Source organism: Choloepus didactylus, chromosome 10 (assembly GCF_015220235.1).
Source record: "Choloepus didactylus isolate mChoDid1 chromosome 10, mChoDid1.pri, whole genome shotgun sequence".
Classification (NCBI taxonomy): Eukaryota; Metazoa; Chordata; class Mammalia; order Pilosa; family Megalonychidae; genus Choloepus; species Choloepus didactylus.
Genome location: NC_051316.1, coordinates 4,483,053 through 4,506,787, shown reverse-complemented (window position 1 = coordinate 4,506,787; position 23,735 = coordinate 4,483,053). Strand labels below are relative to the sequence as shown.

Here is a 23,735-nt window from a genome sequence, read left to right as displayed (position 1 = left end):
GAACACTGCCTCAGCCCTGCAAGGTGTTGCAACCTAGTTGGCACCATAATTGAGCCTTCAACAGGCCATTTCACTATTCTATCAACCCAGCTGCCTCTGGATGATGGGGAACATGGTAAGACCACAGAATTCCATGAGCATGTGCCCATTCCCTGACTTCATTTGCTGTGAAGTGGGTTCCTTGGTCTGAAGCAATGTTGTGTGGAATACCATGATGGTGGATAAGGCATTCTGTAAGTCCATGGATGGTAATTTTGGCAAAAGCATGTCATGCAGGGAAGGCAAACCCATATCCAGAGTATGTTTCTATTCTAGTAAGAACAAAGTGCTGCCCCTTCCATGATGGAAGTGTCCCAATGTAATCAACCTGCCTCCAGGTAGCAGGCTGATCACCTCAGGGAATGGTGCCATATCAGGGACTGAGTCTGGGTCTCTGCTGCTGGCAGATTGGACAGTCAGCAGTGGCTGCAGCCAGGTCAGCCTTGGTGAGTGGAAGTCCATGTTGCTGAGCCCAAGCATAACCTCCATCCCTAGCACCATGACCACGTTTTTCATGAGCCCATTGGGCAATGGTAGGAGTTGATGGGGAAAGAGGCTGATTGGTATCCACCAAATGGGTCATTTCATTCTCTTGGTTATTAAAATCTTCTGCTGAAGTCACCCTCTGGTGAGCATTCACATGGGACACAAATATCTCCATGTTTTCTGCCCACTCACAAAGGTCTATCCACACACCCTTCCCCGGACTTCCTTTTTATTCTTTTTTTTTTTAAATTGAGATTGTTCAGATACCATACAACTATCCAAAGATCCAAAGTGTACAATCAATTGTCCACTGCACCACCATACAGCTGTGCATCCAACACAATCATTTTTTTTCTCAATTTTTAGAACACTTTCACTACTCCAGAAAAGAAACAAAGATGAAAAAAGGAAACTCACAACCTCCCATAACCCTAACTACCCTGACCCCCTCCATTATTGATTCATAGTAGTGGTATAGTACATTTGTTGCTGTGGATGAAAGAATGCTAAAATACTACTAACTGTAGTATATAGTTTGCAATAGGTATATATTTTTCCTTATATGCCTCTCTATTGTTAACCTCTAGTTATAGTGACATACATTTGTTCTAGTTCATGAGAGAGATTTCTAATATTTGTATAGTTAATCATGGACATGTCCACCACAAGATTCACTGTTTTATACATTCCCATCTTTTGACCTCCAACCTTCCTTCTGGTGACATGCATGACTCTGAGCTTACCCTTTCCACTATCTTCACACACCTTTTAGCACTGTTAGTTATTCTCATTACATGCTACCATCACCCCTGTCTGTTTACAAATATTTAAGTTCACCCTAGTTGAACATTCTGCTCATAATAAGCAACTGCTCCCCATTCTTTAGCCTCATTTTATATCCTGGTGATTTATATTTCATGTCTATGAGTTTACATATTATAATTAGTTCATATCAGTGAGACCCTGCAATGTTTGCCTGTATGTGTCTGTCTTATTTCACTCAATACAGTGCCCCAATATTTTTTCATCAGCCCATTTCTTTTAAGATGGTTTTGTTAAAACACTATATATTCCATCCTAAGTAAACAATCACTGGTTCCCCATATAGTCACATATTTATGTATTGAGCATCAATGCCACTCTCTATATAAGGACGTTTCTTCCACAAAGATGGAGGAAGAGTCAAAGAAGGCAGAGAGGCTAAAGAAAAAGGCAAGAGAAAGAGAGAAAAACAAACGATAAACCTTGATAGCTAGAAAGTGACCAAAAGAAAGATAGCATTAACCTAAAGTAGAATAGTCAGGCAACATCACCAATGCCTGGAGTCCCATAACCTTCCCCTGTTTCCCACCCCTCATATGCATTTAACTTTGGTATATTGCTTTTGTTACATTAAAGGAAGCACAATACAATGTTTCTGTTAATTCTAGCCTCCAGTTTCCATTGATTGCATTTTCCCCCCAATCCCACACTATTTTTAACACCTTGCAATCTTGGCATTCATTTGTTCTACCTCATGTAAAAATATATTTGTACCTTTTATTACAATCATTGAGCATCCTAGGTTTCCCTGAGTTACACAGTCCCAGTCTTTATCATTCATCTTTTGTTCTGGTGTCCCACGTGAACCCAGCCTTCCTCTTTCAAACATATTCACAGTCATCTTTGTTCAGTGTACTTACGTTGCTGTGCTACTATCTCCCCAAATTGTTTTCCAAACCTCTCACTCCTGTTTTTCCCTTTCTGTCTGCAGTGCTTCCTTTAGTGTTTCCTGTAAAACAGGTTTCTTGTTCACAAACTTGGTCATTGTCTGTTTTTCAGGGAATATTTTAAGCTTTCCCTCATATCTGAAGGATAGCTTTGCCAGATATAGGATTCTTGGTTGGTGGTTTTTCTCTTTCAGTATCTTAAATATATCACCCCACTTCCTTCTTGCCTCCATGGTTTCTATTAAGACATCCAACATAGTTTTTTCAAGCTTCCTTTGAATGTGATAGATCATTTCTCTCTTGCTGTATTCAAGATTCTGTCTTTATCTTTGATGTTTGATAATCTGATTAAGTGTCTTGGTGTAGGCCTATTCAGATCTATTCTGTTTGGTGTACACTGCACTTCTTGGATCCATAATTTTATGTCTTTCATAAGAGATGGGAAAGAATCATGGATTATTTCCTCTATTATTGTTTCTGCCTCTTTTCCTTTCTCTTCTCCTTCTGGGACACCAATGATACATAAATTCTTGCTTTTCATTTTGTCTTTAAGTTCCTGGAGACATTGCTCATATTTTTCCATTTTTTTCTCTATCTGTTCTTTTGTGGGTAGACTTTCAGGTGCCTTGTTCTCCAGTTACTGAGTGCTTTCTTCTGCCTCTTGAGATCTGCTGTTGTACGTTTCCAGTGTGTCTTTCATCTCTTGTGTTGTGTCTTTCATTTCCATAGATTCTACCAGTTGGTTTTTTGAACTTTCTATTTCTACCTAATGTACATCCAGTGTTTTCATCATACAGTTCATCTCTTTTGCCATATCTTCCCTAAACTTTTTGAATTCACTTATTATTAGTTGTTTCAATTCCTGCATCACAGTGCAGTGCAAGTTTGTTTCCCTGACTGGGCCATAACCTCATTTTTCTTGGTGTAAGTTGTAGTTTTCTGTTGTTTAGGCATTGTTTCCTTGGTTACCCCAATCAGGCCTCCCCAGACCAGAATGGGCTAAGGTCCAAGAAGGAAGAAATATTCAGTATCTGCTTTCCCTGAGGGTGTGTCTTAGAAAATTGGTACACCCTCTGATGCCTCCTGTCACTGTGCTTTTCTGCCCATCAGGTGGCACCTCTTAGCCTATAATCTTGACTGGTGTAAGTTCTGAATGAAAGGCAAGTAGTAGAGCTGGGCTCCACCCCTTTCCTCTTAGAGAAGATAGATGCTCTAGGGGGAGGTCATTAGCATTTCAATGGTCTTTCTCTCTGCCTGCGCTATGCCCTTGTCTGGTTCACAGAACTGTTAACTGAAAATGGCTGAGGATTTCTCCACTGAGTCAGAAAAGGAACAGAGCTAGTCCAAGGTGACCCTTCAGCTCTCCAAGGTCAGTCATCACCCAAAGCCTCTGCCCACTTGTTGGGGATTCATACCTCATAGTGAGCAATTCACACTTGCTAATTAAAACCCCAGTTGGAGTTCAGCTGAGCAATATTCACTTTCTTGGAGAAAGCTTCTCTCTGGCACCATGAGGCTTTGTAGCTCGGGCTGTGGGGGAGTGGTCTCCCGGTTTGGATCTGCAGTTTTTACTTACAGATTTTGTGCTGTGATCTCAGGCATTCCTCCCAATTCAGGTTGCTGTATGATGAGTGGATGTTCATGTTTGTCCCACTGCAGTTATTCTGAATTATTTACTAGTTGTTTCTGTTTTTTTAGTTGTTCCAGGAGGGTTACTTATCTTCCACTCCTCTCTAAGCCACCATCTTAGATCCTCCACAGTACTATGGGTTTTTAAAATTTTTTATTCTGTTACCATATATAACTCAAAGTTTTCCCCTTTTAATCATAATGAGATATATATATTTCAAATTGACAATACATTCTTAGTATTGTGTGACCATCACTGCTATCCTTTACAAAACCAATACCATCACTCCAAATAGGAACCTGGTACATTATAAGCCTTAATTCCATTTACATATCACCACCCTGTCCCCTGGTAACCTTTGTTCTACATTTTGACCCATGAGTTTGCTTATTGTAATTGTTTCAAGTCATTGAGATCATATAATATTTGTTCTTTTGTGTCTGATTTATTTCACTAAACATGTCTTCAAGGTTCATCCATGTTTTCACTTGTATGGGGTCGATATTCTTTTTTAATGCTGAATAACATTCTATGGTTTGCATATGCCACAATTTACGTCTCCATTTATCAGCTGATGGACAATTGGGTTCCTTCCATCTTTTGGCAATCTGAATAATGCCCCAATGAACATCAGTGTGAACCATTTATTGAGTACCTGCTTTCAATTCATTCAGTTATATACCTAGGAGTGGGATTGCCAGGTCAGATGGTGGTTGCACACTATCTTCCTGTGGAAACATCAAACTGTCTTCCACAGAAACTGCACCACTTTGCATTGTCACCAGCAATATAATTGCTCTACAATGTAATTCTCTCTACTCTGTACCCTGAGGAGAGCCCAGCTCCCTGCACAGGCTGTCCTTGAGGCCAGGGCAGGACAAGGTCAAGGAGAAGAGCCTTGAAGCCAAAGGGACACTTATGCATAGGAGCTGCCAGGCAGCAAAGGTGGCCCCCTCTGTGGTCCAGCTGGATCCACAAGCCAGCAAACTCAGCCAGCTTATTGAGTTCCTGGAGTTTTTGGTCCATCTTGTGGCTGACCAGTTAACAGTAGAAGTGGATGGTGAAGATGATGAAGACTAGGCCTAAGGGAACCAAGATGGTGATGGAGGTGATGGTGGCTGCCTGACCTGGGTGATGCCACTGCTGCCACTGTTGGTGGCTGGGCCACCAGCAGGGGCTTGCTGGTGTGCCAGGACTGGCCCTGCTGATTCTTGAGAGGCAGGAACTTGACCCAGCATAGTATCACTTCCTAGGCCAGGAAGAACAGCAAGACAATGATGGTGGAGAAGGCTCAGGCCAGCTGGATGTGGTGAGGCATGTGCTTGTGTGGTGACTCCTTGAGTGAGTTGAGGTTGTGTATGCTACTCATGGCCACCATGTTGGGCAGGATGCAGGTGCTGATCATGAGGGCAAACAGATGCATGGCCACCACACTGTGGTTCAGGGAGCAGGGAGGGGCTCCCTGTCTCCACTGTAGTGGCAGCTCCTGTGCCACTGCTGAAGTTGCTGCCACCACTGAGGGAAACACGGGGCCAGTGTTGCTTGGGGTGGGGCAGGCTCCAGATGCATGAGGCACACTGCAAAGGCATGGGCCCTCTCAGGCTCCTGCAAAAGCAGTGGCCCCCACCCCCTGGAAGCACATCCATCACTGCCTCCAGCAACCTGTGCAGGCAGGGCCTGACCTGACCTGACCCAGGCCATCACCAATGAGGAGGAGGAGGAGGGTGAAAAAGCAGATGCAGTCCAAAGTCACAGGTCCATGGTGCAACTTGCAACTTACATGGTTTTAATATCCAAAGAAACAAAAGAATTCCTACAACTCATGAATGAAAAGGCAAATCAACCAGTTAAAACACGTGCAAAGGGCTTGAACAAACATTTCTCAAAAGACAAAACATAAATGGTCAATAAGCACATGCAGAGATGCTCAATATCATTAAGCATTAGGGCAATGCAAATGAAATCTACAGTGAGATACCAACTCCCACACACCAGAATGGTTATTTTAAAAATAGGAATTAATATGGGCTGGTGAGGATTTCAGGCAATGGGAATTTTGGTACATTGTTGGTGGGAATGTAAAATGTGCAATGTTGTGGAAACAATTTCACAATTCCTCACAAGTTAAACATTACAATTTGACCCAGCAATCCCACTTCTAGGAATGTATAAAAAATAATTGAAAGCAGGGTCCCAAACAGATATATGTATATCACTGTTCATATTAGCATTATTCACAATAGCCTGGTGGTGGAAGAAACCCCCGTTTCCATCAATATATAATTGGAGAAACAAAATGATATAAATATATGTGTGTGTATATATATATATATATATATATATATGTCTACAAAGGGATATAATTTAGAAATAGAAAGGAATAAAGTTCTGATACATGCCACTACATGGATTAACCTTGCAGAAATCATATTGAATTAAATAAGCCATACATAAACAGAAAAGTGTGGTCTAATTCCAGCTATATGAAATAATTAGAATGTGCAAATTCCTAGAGACATAAAGTATAGGTTGCCATGGGGCATAGATGGTGGGGAATGTGGACTAAATGCATTGTGCCTGCAGGTTTTCTCTTTGGAGTGATGGGAACATTTTTCTAATGAGTGGTGATGAACGTAGCACAACATTGTGAATGTGATGAACCTCACTGAATTTTATGCTTGGGTGTGATCAACTTTGGAAATGTTAATTTGTATATATGTTCCCACAATTTTTGAAATAAAAGACAAAAGAGACAATGACAATTCAGTGTAATGCAACATAAGTGCAGTGCAACATCCTTGGAGTGGATCTAATATTGGAGGAGAAAAGTCCCAGAAGGAACTTATTGGGGCAACTGAAAAATTGGAATATACAATGTATGCTTTATATCAATGTTAAATTTCTTAAATTGAATATTTAATATGATAACAAAAGAGAATATCCTTCTTGTAAGGAATATGCATGGAGGTATTACCTGTTGAAGAATCATGATGTATGCCACTTACTACCAAATTTTAGAAAATGGGTAGGTAATTAGATATATAGACAGATGATGATAGAAGAATTATATTACAAATGTATCTAAATATTAAAAGTTGGTAAATTGGGGTATGTGGGTATGGGGTTTATTGGAATTCTTTGAATTGTTTTGTAATTTTGGGGAGAGAGGAACCAATATATTTATTCAGAGGCATGAAAATGATTAACTCATTTATAAATAAATGTAGCATAATTTACCTGGTGAAAAAAATAGCCAAAATCCATCTATAAACAGGATTTCATATTTGAAATGATTTCATATTTGATCTCCAAATAATTTTCCCATCATGATCTATTAGTAGTAGCAATTTACAACTATAGAAAAACCTGTTATTAATCATTGGGTGGGGGGACATTTTTCAGGAATTTTCTTTAAAAATGAAACAGTGCAAATAAATTCAGATTGCAAAGGAAAAGGTAAGACCTAGGGCTTATCTTCAGAAAATTAGAGAAGTCCCAAACGTTTATTCATTTAACAAATGAAAACACAAACTATATTTTCATAAGTGCAAAATAATACAAATGGATATTGTAAATCATTCTTATCCAGTGATTGCAATAATTACACTTATAAAAATGCATTCAAGTACCAATGCTGAAGAAACAGTCACACTTCCTGTTAAAAATAACACTAGACCTAGACAGGTTTGGACACTGCTTTTTTCACTTAACAATAACCAAAAAATAATTATGTCAACATGTGGCAAATGACCCTTAAAATACTGTATTCTTTTTTTAAATAAGTCAATTTTATTGAGATATAGTCACATACCATGCAGTCATACAAAGTGTACAATTGTTCCCAGTACTACTATATAGTTGTGCATCCATCACCAAAAAAAATTTTTGAACATTTTTATTGCCACACACCCAAAAGTAATACAAATAAAAATTAAAGTGAAAAAGAACAATTAAAGTGAAAGAGAACACTGGGTACATTTTTTTTGCCCCCTGTTTTTCTACTCATCCGTCCATACACTGGACAAACGGGAGTGTGATCCACATGGCTTTCTCAATCACATTGTCACCCCTCAATCTACATGTTTATACAATTGTCTTCAAGATTTGAGGGTTCTGGGTTGTAGTTTGATAGTTTCAGGTATTTACTGCTAGCTATTCCAATTCATTAGAACCTAAAAAGGGTTATCTATATTGTGCATAAGACTGCCCAGCAGAGTGACCTCTTGGCTCTGTTGGAATCTCTCAGCCACTGAAACTTATTTCATTTCATTTCACATCCTCCTTTTTGTCAAGAAGATGTTCTCCAACCCATGATGCAGGGTCCAGATTCTTCCCCTGGAGTCATATTCCACATTGCTAGGGATATTTGCACCCCTGGGTGTCAGATCCTACATAGGGGGGAGGGCAGTGATTTCATCTGCCAAGTTGGCTTAGCTAGAGAGAGAAGGCCACATTTGAGCAACAAAGAGGCATTCAGGAGGTTCTACTTAGGCACAATTATAAGCAGGCCTAGCCTCTCCTTTGCGGTAACAGTCTTTCCTATGGCAAGTCCCATGATTGAGGTTTCAGCCCATCAAACCACCAGTCCCCAATGTCTGTGAGCACATCAGCAAGCACTGAGGTAGGGAAGCCCAACACCCCTGCATTCTCCTCCAGCAATATTCATATTAGTTGTAGCATGTAATATTTCTCTTTTTGTGCCTGGCTTATTTCCCTCAGCATTATGTCTTCAAGGTTCATCCAAGTTGTCATATATTTCACATCGTTACTTCTTACTGCTGCATAGTATTCCATTGTGTGTATATGACACATTTTATTTATCCAACAATCTGTTGAAGGACATTTGGGTTGTTTCCATCTCTTGGCAATTGTGAATAATGCTGCTATGACCATTGTCATGCAGATATCTGTTCCTGTCACTGCTTTCAGATGTTCTGGGTATATACCGAGAAGTGCAACTGCTGGATTGAAGGGTAACTCTGTATCTAGTTTTCTAAGGAAGTGCCAGACTGTCTTCCAGAGTGGGTGAACCATTATACGGTCCCACAAACAATGAATAAGAGTTCCAATTTCTCCACATCCCCTCCAGCATTTGTAGTTTTCTGTTTGCTTAATGGCAGCCATTCTAATTGGTGTGAGATGGTATCTCATTGTGGAATTAATTTGCATCTCCCTAATAGCTAGTGAAGCTGAACAGTTTTTCATGTGTTTCTTGGCCATTTGTATTTCCCCATCAGAGAACTGTCTATATATCTTTTGCCCATTTTCTAATTGGGCTGTCTGTACTATTGTAATTGAGTTGTAGGATTTCTTTATCTTTATATAAGCATGTCAGAAACATGGTTTCCAAAAACTTTCTTCCCATGGAGTTGGCTGCCTCCAACTTTTTGACAAATTCCTTTGAGGTACAGAAAATTCTAAGCTTGAGGATTTCCCATTTATCTATTTTTTCCTTTGTTGCTTTTGCTTTGGGTGTAAGGTCTATGAAGTGACCTCCTAATACAAGGTCTTGAAGATATCTCCCTACAATATCCTCTAGGAGTTTTATGGTACTATCTTTTATATTAGGATCTTTGATCCACTTTGAGTTAATTTTTGTGAAGTGTGTGAGGTAGGTGTCCCCTTTCTTTCTTTTGAATATGGATATCCAACTCACCCAGCCCCCTTTGTTGAAAAGATTGTTATGTCCCAGTTCAGTGGCTTTGAGGGCCTTATGAAAGATCAGTCAGCTGTAGATCTGGGGATCTATCTCAAAATTCTCAATTCAATTCTATTGCTCAATATATCTTTGTGCCAGTACCATGCTCTTTTGGTTACTGTGACTTTATAGTAAGCTTCAAAGTCAAGGAGTATAAGTCCTCCCACTTCGTTTTTCTTTTTTAGAGTGTTTTTAGCAATTTGAGGCATCTTCCCTTGCTAAATAAATTTGATAACTAGCTTTTCCAAGTCTACAAAGTAGGTTGTCACAATTTTGCTTGGGATTGCATTGAATCTGTAGATGATTTTGGGTAGAATTGACATCTTAATGATATTTAGCCTTCCTATCCATGAACATGGAATATTTTCTCATCTTTTAAGGTCCCTTTCTATTTCTTTTAGTGGAGTTATGTAGTTTTCTTCATATACGGCTTTTACATCTTTGGTTAAGTTTATTCCAAGGTACTTGATTTTTTTAGTTGCTTTTGAAAATGGTATCTTTTTCTTGAGTGTCTCTTCAATTTGTTCACTTCTAGGATATAGAAACATTAGTGACGTATGTGCATTAATCTTGTATCCTGCTACTTTGCTAAATTTGTTTATTAGCTCTAGTAGTTGTATCATCACTTTCTCAGGGTTTTGCTGATGTAAGATGATATCATCTGCAAACAGTGACAGTTTTACTTCTTCCTTTCCAATTTGGATGAATTTTATTTCTTTGTCTTGCTGGATTTCCCTGGCTAGCACTTCTAGCACAATGTTGAATAATAGTGGTGACAGTGGTCATCCTTGTCTCATTTCTGATCTTAGAGGGAAGGCTTTCAGTCTCTTGATATTGAGTACTATGCTGGCTGTGGTTTTTTCATATATGCCCTTTATCCTATTGAGGAATTTTCCTTTAATCCCTACCTTTTGAACTGTTTTTATCAAAAATTGATGTTGGATTTTGTCAAATGCTTTTTCAGCATCTATTGAAATGATCATTTGATTTTTCTCTTTGGATTTGTTAATGTGTTGTATTACATTGATTGATTTTCTTATGTTGAACCATCCTTGCATGCCTGGAATGTTTGGTCATGTTGTATGAATTTTTTAATGTGTCTTTGGATTGGATTTGCAAGTATTTTGTTGAGAATTTTTGCATCTTTATTCTTTAGGGAGATTGGCCTGTTGTTTTCCTTTTTTGTGGCAGGTTTGCCTTCATAAAATTTGATGTTTTACGAAGATTGATGTTACCTTCATAAAATGTTTTAGATAGTGTTCCATTTTCTTCAAAGTATTGAAGGAGTTTAAGTAAGATTGGTGTCAGTTCTTTTTGGAAATTTTGGTAGAATTCCCCTGTGAAACCATCTGGCCCTGGGCATTTATTTGGGGGAAGTTTTTGATTACTGATTGGATCTCTTTTCTTGTGATTGGTTGGCTGAGGTCTTCTATTTCTTCTCTGGTCAGTTTAGGTTATTCATATGTTTCCAGGAAATTGTTCATTTCCTCTACATTATCCAGTTTGTTGGCATACTGTTGTTCATATACCCTCATAATTTTTTAAATTTCTTTGGGATCCACAGTAATGTCACCTTTCTCATTCATTATTTTGTTTATATGGGTCTTCTCTCTTTTTGATTTTGTCTGTCTAGCTAGGGACTTGGGAATCTTGTTGAACTTCTCAAAGAACCAACTCTTGGTGTTCTTTATTCTCTCTATATACTTTTTTGTTCACTTTGTCATTTATTTCTGCTTTAATCCTTATTATTTCTTTTCTTCTACTTGGTTTAGGATTAGTTTGCTTTTCATTTTCTAGCTTCTTCAATTGCTCCATTAGTTCTTTGATTTAAGCTCTTTCTTCCTTTTTGATGTATCTGTTTAGTGCTATAAACTTCCCCCTCAGTACCAAGCTGCATCCCATGGGTTTTGATATGTTATCTTCTCATTTTCATTCATTTTTTGTAAATTTAGCACTTTCTCTTGCTATTTCCTCTTTAACCCATTCATTGTTTAGGAGTGTGTTGTTTAAACTCCAGGTGTTTGTGAATTTTCTAAGTCTCTGATGGTTATTGAGTTCTAATTGTATTCCACTGTGGTCAGGGAATGTGCTTTGAATAATTTCAATATTTTTAAAATTTACTGAGGATTGTTTTATGTCCCAGCATATTGTCTATTCTGGAGAAAGTTCTGTGAGCCCTGGGGAAGAATGTGTATCCTGGTGATTTGGGATCTAATGTTCTATATATGTCTGTTAAATCCAAATCATTTATCAGATTGTTTAGGTTTTCAATTTCCTTATTGGTCCTCTGTCTGGTTGATCTATCTATAGGAGAGAGTGATGTGTTGAAGTGTCCCACAATTATTGTGGAAACATTGATTACTTCCTTTAGTTTTGCCAGTGTTTGTCTCATGTATTTTGTGGCACCATGATTGGGTGCATAAACATTTATGATTATTTCTTCTTGTTATATTGCCCCTTTTATACGTATATAGTGTCCTTCTTTGTTGTTGTGTTGTTTTTTTTTTTGATCTAGAAATGATTTTTCAGAGTCTGTATTTTTTTGTTTGCAAGAACCCAAAGAACATCTCACTATGGCAAATCAAGAATCTCTTTCTGTAAAATAACTTTCACTATTACAAATACCAACATTTTCAAATGCAGGTTTAGCTCAAAAACAAATTGGGCAGATGCCATCATCTCTGGAAAGGAATGGTTAATTCCTTAATAGATGTAAGCTTGCTGTTATGCAGACATTATGAGCACACCCCTCCATATTCCCTAAGGCCCTGCTTAATAAGCTGAACAGATATCATGAACTGTTAGCACACTAGCAATGCAGAGCTCAGGCCACAGTCAGGCTGACATCAACCTTTTTGGCATGGTCATTGTCAGTGAGTCTTCCTTCTAAAAGCTCCCCCCTAATTTTGGCCTGAGTCTCAGGCTTTAATAAAAGGTCCTTTATCTCTCTCACTTTGGACTTGTCTCACCTTTTCTCAATGCAAAGCTTCATTAATTAAGTACTGGATTCCAATAGGGTTCCTTGTCAATCATTGAAGACTCACAATGATAATAACAAGTGCTTTGTTTTTTCTTCAACATGCAGCAAAGAGCTATATGATATATTTCCTCTCCAAATCTGTGATTGATAAATTTTTCATAGAAGTCAGGGTCTATTTCTTTTCACTCTTCTCTTACAGAGCTCTGGTGCTTTTAACAACTTCATGAAGGTCAAATGAGGCTTAAAACCACTTTCTCCTGCCAAGTTGCCCTTTTCTTAAGGTGTTCTTTTGGCAGCCTCTGCTATCTTCAAGAGCAGGTTTAAGTGACCTTCTGCCAGCTTCACAAAGCCACTCTGATTTCCTAAAGTTCCAATCCCTTAAAAAAGTAAAGTCAGCTGCTTGCCTTGGAGGATTTCTTCTATGGATGGTTTTAATTTCAAAAGAGCCTCAATATCAATGTTTACTTCATCCTCATTTAGTAACTGTTTCACTAGCAGGGTAATATGGAAGGTACTATCACTGATCATGTCTTTGGCCAGTGGATCATCTTGCTGTATTATTGCATTTTGCAGGATCTTAATTCTTCTTGTAATTTCCATAATCATCTTTTATATCTATAGTTACAAATGGCATATCTATCAAAGAATCCATAATATTGGCTTCAAATTCCTCTGACATTTTTGTCTTGATTTGTTTTCACACTCACTGGAATTTATTCCACCCACTCCACAGCACTCCATGTTCACAGCTCAGTGGGCAGCAGTGGTCTGTGGCCTGGGGTCAGTGCCAGTCAGTCAGGCCTGCAGAAGGCCTTAGCCCCAGGGACCCCAGCCCCCAGGTAAGCAGCCTCAGAAGCCACATTCCCAGGTCAGGGTTGGCTTTGAGGCCCAGCTCTCCAGCACATGTGTGGCTGCAGCTGGCTATTTTGCATTATTTCTGCAATGGTTCTTAATTTTAAAATTATTTTGAAATAAATAACAGAAATGAATGAATAAAACCCCCAACTTTTTCACATTGATGCCTCCCAGAGTCCTGGCATGGAGTGGAAGGAAGAGACAATGATGAAGAAATGAGAAGAGAGGACTTGAGTGCTCCAGGCTCCAGAACAGAGTTCACTGCCTGTCTTGTGAGTGGGCACCCCTTATTGTGTCCCTGCTCCAGCTTAGACCTCACTGTGGGTGGGGTCTTTTCCTGAGATCAGGGGTCAGCGTCAATGCCTTAGGTTTTTGTCTCCCTTTCAGCACAGGGAGAGTCACTGCCCAAAAATTTGTCAATGAATCCTTGGTCCTTAGTTCCCCATGTTATCATCACCCTTACACACCTTGGTTTGATTAAGTGTGCCATAAATTATTCCATGTAGATCATCTCTCTCAGTTAAAATGCTGTGACTCCTTGTTGTTCTTTCCAAAATATTACATTTATTTTGATACTAAAGAACCAGAGATGATGTCCCATTATCTCCTAATAAAACTCTTCTAATTCTCATTCCAGCACAGCAGAAACTTCCTGGCATCACAGAAACCAAGAATTCTAACATCTCTGACTTCTTTTCTATTAAACTATTATCAATCTATCTTCAAATATTTTCCCAATTCTCTCTCCTATTCCCTTCAGATTACCTTGAATTAAAATATCTTGGTTGTGTAAAGTTTCATAAATTATATGAAATGTAATGTTGGTATTCAAATATTTCCTTTAAAATTAGTGATTTTCCTCAGGTCACAAGGTTCCTCTCATGTCTGTAAGACAGGCAGCTCCATACTTGGTGAAATCCACTTCTTTTTAACCCCACATTCCACTTACACCAGGTTACCTTCTTATGATTTATAAGAAGGAGCTTCTGGGTCATGTCCAAGGCTTCCATATGAGTGAGCAGCTTCCCAGACCACATAGAACCCAGGAGATTATATGCCAGCTTCTCCAAACTCAGAGGACAGATGGGATCTCTCCTCTCTTAAAGCTGAACCCTGAATGCTCACTCAAAGTCCCTGACCCTACTGAAAGCAGAATGCAAGGAACCTCCCTGAACTACTGTATCAGAGAGCTGATGGTTGTGTATTCTTTTTTTTTTTTATTAAATTCAGTTTTATTGAAATACATTCACACACCATACAATCATCCATGGTATACAATCCACTGTGCACAGTATGATCACATAGTTATGCACTCATCACCACAATCTATCTCAGAACATTTTCCTTACATCAGAAAGAACCAGAACAAGAATAAAAAATAAAAGTGAAAAAAGAACACCCAAATCATCCCCCATCCCACCCCATTTGTCCTTTAGTTTTTATCCCCATTTTTCTACTCATCCATACACTAGATAAAGGGGGTGTGCTCCACAAGGTCTTCACAATCATACTGTCACCCCTTGTAATCTACATTATTATATAATTGTCTTCAGGAGTCCAGAATGCTGGGTTGGAGTTTGGTAGTTTCAGGTATTTACTTCTACCTATTCCAATACATTAAAACCTAAGAGGTGTTATCTATATAGTGCATAAGAATGTACACCAGACATTCGACTCCATTTGAAATCTCTCAGCCACTGAAACTATTTCATCTCACTTTGCATCCCCCTTTTCGTCAAGAAGATACTCTCAGTCCCATGATGCAGGGTCCACATTCATCCCCAGGAGTCATATTCTGCATTGCCAGGGAGATTTACACCCCTGGGAGTCAGGTCCCGTTTAGGGGGCAGGGCAGCGAGTTCACCTGTTGAGATGGCTCAGTTAGAGAGAGAGGGCCACATCTGAGCAACAAAGAGGTACTCAGAGGGAGACTCTTAGGCACCATTACATACAAGTTTAGACTCTCCTTTGTGGTAATGAGTTTCATAAGGGCAAGTCCCATGCTCGAGGGCTCAGCACTTCAAACCGCCAGTCCCAATGTTTGTGACAACATCAACACCAGTCCAAGTTAGGATGTCCAACACATCTGCACCTTCCCCCAGATCCTTGGGGCTGAGGAAGGGGAGGGTGTAAATATATTTTTTATTATCTGCCCAAATTACTCTGGGATGTGTCACTATTTCACTCCAGCTTATACTAACCGACCATATCTCACTTCCTATTCAAAGTTCCATGAAATTGTGGTGTTTGAACCAATCGACTGTGGAGTTGTATCTTTTAGAAAATTTAGATCCTGTACCAAATAGATATCTCTTCCCTTGGTCTCATATGGAAGTTGAAGTTTTAAAACACAATCAGTTTCAACCTTTACCCTTTGGCCTGGCTTGCCCTGGTCTTAACCAGACCTGTTTAATTCATATCATGAATGGAAGTCTGGGCTCTTTTTCAGCTTTTTTTTTTTTTTTTTTTTTTTTTTTTTGACAGTGGCTGTATGCACTAATACTGACATTCATATCTGCTGAGCTCTAGCTCTGAGTTTCAGGTGTCTCAGAGATATGCATTGTTCCAGAGACCAATCAGGTTATATGCTAGGGGATCAGCATCTCAAAGTTTAGAGATAGGCATTACAATTCAGGGATAGAGTTAACTGCTGGAAGAGCTTACAATCTAGGGACTATTACAATTATTATGTCCACATTAGGCTATGTTCTAACATTCAATTCTGAGTTTACACATTGTAGTTAGTCCATATTGGTGAGACATCATCCCTCTCACCATGTTTTCTCCAACACTTTTACTCCTATATATATATTTTTCTACAATTTTATAGTTATATTCACATACCATACAGTTATCCACAGTGCACAATCAGTTGTTCATGGTATCATCATAAAGTTGTACATTTATCACCACAATCAGCACTTAAACATACTGATTACTACAAGAAAAATTGTTTTTTTTAGCAATAAGAAAAAAATGATAAAAAGAAAAATAACATGTCATACAATACAATATACTAGTAAGGACAGCAAATAACACTGCTACCAAGAATCCCATATTCCTCCCCTATATCCCCCTCTCATATACATTTAGCATTGGCATATTGCCTTTGTTACATTTAATGGAAGTATATTACAATGTTACTGTTTGTTGACCATAGACTCCAGTGTGCTTTGATTATGTTTTTTCCTGAATACCATCCCCTTTTCAAATTTCTACATGGTTGACATTTATTTGCTTTCCCACATGCAAAAACATTCTTATATTTGTATATTTAGTAACAGTCATTGGCCACTCCAGTTATTGCCACATTATACAGTCCCAGTCTTTATCATCTATCTTTACCTCTGGTGTCATACATTCTCCTATCCCACCTCTTTCAGTCTTACTCACAGACATCTTTGTTCAGTGTACTTACAATACCATGCTACCGTCACACAGTATTATGCTATCTATTTCTGGATCTATGCAATCAATCCTAAACATTCTGTAGTCCTTCAGCATCAAATGGCTGATCTCTGCCCTCTTTCTTTCTCCTGGTCACCTGTGTTGTCAGCTTTTAACTCCCAAAGTTTGTTCATTAATGTCTGTTCATATTGGTGAAACCATACAGAATCTGTCCTTTTGTTTCTGGCTAACTTCACTCAACATAATGTCCTCAAGGTTCATCCACATTATTATATGTTCCATGTCTTTGTTCTGTCTTACAGCTGCATAACATTCCATTATGTGTATATACCACAGTTTGTTTATCCACTCATCCTTTGATGGACATTTGGGCTGTTTCCACCTCTTGGCAATTGTGAATAATGCTGCAATAAACATCAGTTTACAAATGTCTGTTTGTGTCTTAAGTTTCAGTTCCTCTGAGTATATACCTAGCAATGGAATAGCTGGGTCATATGGGAAATCTATATTTAGCTTCCTGAGGAACCTCCATATTGTCTTCCAGAGTGGTTGCACCATTCTACATTCCCACCAACAATGAATAAGTGTGCCTTTTCCTCCACATTCTCTCCAGCACTTGTCATTTTCTGTTTTTTTGGATAATGGCCATTCTGGTAGGTGTGAGATGATATCTCATTGTGGTTTTGATTTGCATTTCCTTAATAGCCAGTGAAGTTGAGCATTTTTTCATATGCTTTTGAGCCATTTGTATTTCCTCTTCAGAAAAATGTCTGTTCATGTCTTTTGCCCATTTTTTAATTGGATTGTTTGTCTTTCTGTTATTGAGATGCAGGATTCCTTTACATATTTGGGATATTAAACCCTTATCTGATATGCAGTTTCCAAATATCATCTCCCATTTTGTAGAATGCCTTTTTACTTTTCTGACAAAGTCCTTTGATATACAAAAGTATGTAGTTTTGAGGAGATCCCATTTGTCTATTTGTTCTTTGGTTGCTTGTGCCTTGGGTGTGAGGTCTATGAAACCACCTCCTATCACAAAATCTTTAAGATATTGCCCTACATTTTCTTCTAAGAGTTTTGTGGTCTTGGTACTAATGTTTAGGTCTTTGATCCACTTTGAGTTAATTTTGGTATAAGGTGTGAGATGGACATCCTCTTTCATTCTTTTGGAAATGGATAGCCAGTTCTCCAAACACCATTTATTGAACAGGCTGCTCTTTCCTAGTTGCTTCGGCTTCACTGCTTTATCAAAGATCAGTTGTCTGTAGATGTGAGGGTCTACTTCTGAACACTCAATTCGATTCCATTGATCAGTATATCTGTCCTTATGCCAGTACCATGCTGTTTTGAGCACTGTAGCTTTGTAATATGCTTCAAAGTCAGGTAGTGTGAGACCTCCCACTTCATTCCTCTTTCTAAAGATATTTTTGCTATTTGGAGCACCTTACCCTTCCACATAAATTTAGTTATTGGTTTTTCTGTTTCTGTAAAGTAAGTTTTTGGGATTTGAATTGGTATTGTATTGAATGTGTAAATCAACTTAGGTAAATGCCATCTTAACTATATCTAGTCTTCCAAACCATGAACATGGTATGTTCTTCCATTTTTTCAGGTCTTGTTCAATTTCTTTAGCAGTTTCTTATAGTTTTCTATGTAAAGGTCTTTTGTGTCCTTGGTTAAGTTTATTCCTAAATACTTGATTCTTTTGGTTGCTGTTGTAAATGGGATTTTTTTCTTGATTTCCTCCTCTTTTTGCACATTACTTGTGTATAGGAACACTACAGATTTTTGCATGTTGATCTTGTAGCCTGCTACTTTGTTGTATTCATTGACTAGTTCTAGTAGCTTTGCTGTAGATTTTTCTGGATTTCCTACATATAGAATCATGTCATCTGCAAATAGTGAAAGTTTTACTTCTTCTTCTCCAATTTGGATGCCTTTTATTTCTTTTTCTTCCCTAATTGCTCTAGCTAGAACTTCCAGCACAATGCTGAATATCAATGGTGATAGTGGGCATCCCTGTCTTGTTCCTGATCTTAGAGGAAAAGCTTTCAGTCTCTCCCCATTGAGTGTGATGTTAGCTGTGGGTTTTTCATATATTGCCTTTATCATATTGAAAAAGTTCCCTTCTATTCCTATCCTTTGAAGTGTTTTCACCAGGAAAGGATGTTGAATTTTGTCAAATGCCTTTTCTGCATCAATCGAGATGATCATGTGGTTCTTCTGCTTTGATTTATTGATGTGTTGTATTACATTAATTGATTTTCTTGTGTTGAACCAGCGTTGCATACCTGGAATAAATCCCACCTGGTTGTGTTGTATAATTCTTTTAATGTGCTGCTGGATTCGATTTGTGAGTATTTTGTTGAGGATTTTTGTGTCTATATTCATTAAAGAAATTGGTCTATAATTTTCTTTTTTTGTAGTATCTTTGTCTGGTTTTGGTATTTGGGTGATGTTGGCTTCACAGAAAGAGTTAAGTAGCTTTCCCTCTTCAATTTTTTTGAAGAGTTTGAGCAGGATTGGTACTAATTCATTCTTCAATGCTTGGTAGAATTCACATGTGAAACCATCCGGTCCTGGGCTTTTCCTTTTTGGGAGCTTTTTGATGACTGACTCAATCTCTTTACTTGTGATTGGTTTGTTGAAGTCATCTATTTCTTCTTGAGTTAATGTTGGCTGTTTATGCTTTTCTAGGAAGTTGTCCATTTCATCTAAGTTGTCTAGTTTATTAGCATATAGTTGCTCATAGTATCTTCTCATTATCTCCTTAATTTCTGCAGGGTTGGTAGTTATATTTCCTTTCCCATTTCTGATTGCATTTATTTGCATCTGCTCCCTCTTTTTTTTTGTTAGCCTAGCCAGTGGTCCATTGATTTTATTGATTTTCTCAAAGAAACAACTTCTGGTTTTGTTGATTCTCTCTATTGTTTTCCTGTTCTCAATTGCATTTATTTCTGCTCTAATCTTTGTTATTTCTTCCCTTCTGCTTGCTTTGGGGTTAGTATGCTGTTCTTTCTCTAATTCCTCCAGGTGAGCAGATAACTGTTCAATTTTTGCTCTCTCTTCTCTTTTAATATAGGCATTTAGGGCAATAAATTTCCCTCTCAGCACCACCTTTGCTGCATCCCATAAGTTTTGATAAGTTGTGTATTCATTGTCATTCATCTCGAGGTATTTACTAATTTCTCTTGTAATTTCTTTCTTTACCCACTAGTTTTCTAAGAGGGTGCTGTTTAGCCTCCATATGTTTGTGAATTTTATGACCTTCTGCCTTTTATTTATTTCCAACTTCATTCCATTGTGGTCTGAGAAAGTGTTTTGTATGATATCAATATTTTGAAATTTGTTGAGGTTTGCTTTGTGAGCTAACCTGTGGTCTATCCTAAAGAATGTTCCATGAGCACTTGAGAAAAAAGTGTATCCTGCTTTTGTTGGATGTAGTGTTCTATAAATGCCTGTCAAGTCTAGTTAATTTATCATACAATTCAACATCTCTGTTTCTTTAGTGATCCTCTGTCTAGATATTCTATCCATTGATGAGAGTGGTGTATTGAAGTCTCCAACTATTATTGTAAAAGTATCTATTTCTCCTTTCAGTGATCGCAGTGTTTGCCTCATGAATTTCAGGGCACTCTGGCTTGTTGCATAAATATTTATGATTGTTATATTTTCTTGATGAATTGACCCTTTGATTAATATATAATGTCCTTCTTTGTCTCTTTTAATTGTTTTGCTTTTGAAGTGTAACTTGTCTGATATTAATATAGCTACTCCCGCTTTTTTCTGGTTGTTGTTTGCATGAAATATCTTTTTCCAACCTTTCACTTTCGGTCTATTTTTGTCCTTGTGTCTAAAGTGAGTTTCTTGTAGACAGCATATGGATGGGTTCTGTTTCTTAATCCATTCTGCCAGTCTTTGTCTTTTTATTGGGGAGTTTAATCCATTTACGTTTAGTGTTATTACTGTAAGGGCAGTACTTTCTACTATCATTTTGTTTTTTGGAATTTATATGTCATATCTTATTTTTTCCTCTCCTTTTACCTTTCCTGGTAATCTTCATTTCTGCACTCTTCTCCAACTCTCTCTCTCCTGTCTTTTCCTATCAGCCTGTAGCACTTCCTTTAGTATTTCTTGTAGTGCTGGTCTCTTATTCACAAACTCTCTCAGTGTCTGTTTGTCTGAAAATGCTCTAATCTCTCCCTCATTTTTGAAGGAAAGTTTTGTTGGATATAGAATTCTTGGTTGGCAGTTTTTCTCTTTCAGTACCTTAAATATATCATGTCACTGTCTTTTTGCCTCCATGGTTTCTGCAGAGAAATCTGTACATAGTCTTATCAACCTTCCCTTGTAAGTGATGGATTGCTTTTCTCTTGCTGCTTTCAGAATCCTCTCTTTGTCTTTGACATTGCACAATCTGACCAGTAAGTGTCTTGGTGTAGGTCTATTGGGATCTATTCTGTTTGGGGTACGTTGTATTTCTTGAATCTCTAATTCTCTTTCTTTTATAAGAGTTGGGAAATTTTCAGTGATTATGTCTTCTATTACTCTTTCTGGCCCTTTTCCCCTCTCTTCTCCTTCTGGGATACCCACAACACATATATTTGTGTATTTCATGTTGTCACTCAGCTCCCCAAGACCCTGCTCGTATTTTTCCATTTTTTTCACCATCTGTTCTTTTGTGTGTATGAATTCGAATGACCTGTCTTCCAGTTCACTGATGCTTTCTTCTGCCTGTTCAAATCTACTGTTGTGTCCCTCCATTGTGTTTTTCATCTCCTCCATTGTGGCCTTCATTCCCATGAGTTCTGCCATTTGTTTTTTTAAGTTTATGAATTCTTCTTTATGGTCATCCAGTGTCTTCTTTATATCCTTCAGCTCTTTTGCTATATCTTCCTTCATTTCATTGAATTTATTTAGTGTTAGTTGCCTCCACTCCTGTGTCTCAGCTGAGTTATTAGTTTGTTCCTTTGGCTGGTCCATGTTTTTGTGTTTCCTCGTAAGGCTTGTTATCTTAAGTTGTTTAGGCATCTGATTTTCTTGATTAGTTTATTTTGGAGTGTGTTTTCTATCTTTTACCTAGTGGTTTTCTTGTTGGTTGGCTTTGTTCTCTGGCCTCTGTTATTCAGTTCAACTTATTCTAGACCTCTAACTTAAGTTCTATTTAGTTGATCAGAATTTTTCCCCTCTTGTTTTTTTCTGTTTCTTGCTCTGGCTCTATGTAACCTTTTTGTGAGTGGGTCTCCTCAGATATGGTCAACCCTAGTTAGATTTTCCCAGTCTAGTGAGGCCCAGGTCTCATTGAGAGGGTATGGAGTTTTCCTGAGAATGAGACCCTCCTATGAGGCCTTTAGAATTGGTGCTTTTCCTCTCCTGTCCAGCAGGTGGTGCTTGCCCGCTCACAGCTCCCCCACCAGTGTAAGGAGGTGTGGAGCCTTTAGTTCTCCTGGTGACTCTGATCCTGTCTGGGCTGTGGCTGACTGAAGCCGGAATCTGAATTCTGGCCCCTGGGGTCTGAGTTCCTAGAAAGAGGACTGCCAGTTGAGCTGGACCTCCCTCCACTCTCTCAATCCTCAGAAATCCAGTTGTCTCTCAGGGGCACTATTCCCTTCTCCCCTCTCCTCTTTGGGGCCTCTCCAGGTAGATTCTTTGGTCAGCCTGAGTTGCCAGTTAAAGACAGGGGTGGAGGCCTTCAGTAGTGAATATGGAACTCAAAGACACTGTGGGTACTCTGTCTCACCCCAAACCCAGCCTAGTCCATCAACCTGGGCTTTCTGATAGAAAATAACCACATATATTACTTTTACATTAAAAAAATAGAAAAGAAATACAAGAAAAAGAAAAAGGAAAAAAAAAAGTGTCTCTTTTAAAAGTCTTTCCACAGCCTGGAAGTTTTGTCAGTGTCAGAATAGAGCATTTAAAGATATGCTTTGGGCTATTGTCTGATAATTACTCTCCAACAGCTTCAGTTCCACCCCTGCCAGGGGCTATTGAAATGCAAAAAAATAAGGGATCAGTGAGAAGACAGAAGTGACAAAATATAGGGGAAAAAAATGGCTTTTGTGGAGTCTGGGAATGGGTGCCTGCTTTTCCGTGCCCCCACTTCTCAGAGCCCAGCACTTCTTTAGCACCCCAGCTCCCAAAATTAGTTAATTAATTTGTTAATTAATTCTGCAGTTGAGGCTGGGTTGAGCCTCCCTTCTTGCCCTCAGCAGATTGCTGTTTTTTGTTTTTTTCCCCCCTTTCAGGGAGCCGGCAGCAAGACTGTCTGTGAGGTCTGGGTGGGGAGGGGTGCCAGACCCCTGGTCCGGGGAACTTACAATGTTCACTGTGATCTCAGCTTTTCCTCCAATTCCAAACTTGTGTCCAATGTGTGACTGGTTACTGGAGACCCCGAAAACACTGTTTCATATAGTTCTTGGGTAATTGCCAGCTGCTCTAGGGGAGAGATGAAATTCTGCTCCTCACCACTCCGCCATCTTCTCATTTCCAGTTGTCTGTTCTTTAAAAGCCTTTCGGAGAAGGACTAACAGCACTGAATGGTTTGTGAAAGTGGTGGAAGTGGAAGTTGGAGGTTATAATATGGGAATGTATAATGAAGTGAATCTTGCAGTGGACAATGTCTGTGACTAAATGTACAAAGGTAAAATTGTTCTGACATGATCTACAACAAATGTATGGCCTTACTACATGGAATTCATAATAGAAGGGAATAGGGGAAAATAATACCTATTGAAAACTATGGCATATAGATAATATCAATATTTGAATATTCTTTCATCAAGAGTAACAGATGTACCATACCAATATTATGAGTAAATAATGGGGAAGGTTAGGTTGGGATAAGGGGTATAGGAGGATTTTGGCTATCTTTTTATTTTTATTTCTTTTCTGGAGTAATTAAAAGGTTCTAAAATTAAGAAAAAG

The 23,735-nt window shown here is 38.5% G+C and overlaps 2 pseudogenes; both read right to left on the bottom strand.

Moving 5' to 3' along the window:
- Window positions 1-4,780: 4,780 nt before the first annotated feature.
- LOC119505178 lies at window positions 4,781-5,565 on the bottom strand (annotated as a pseudogene).
- Window positions 5,566-12,386: 6,821 nt separating this feature from the next.
- Window positions 12,387-13,259, bottom strand: LOC119505175 (annotated as a pseudogene).
- Window positions 13,260-23,735: the final 10,476 nt, after the last annotated feature.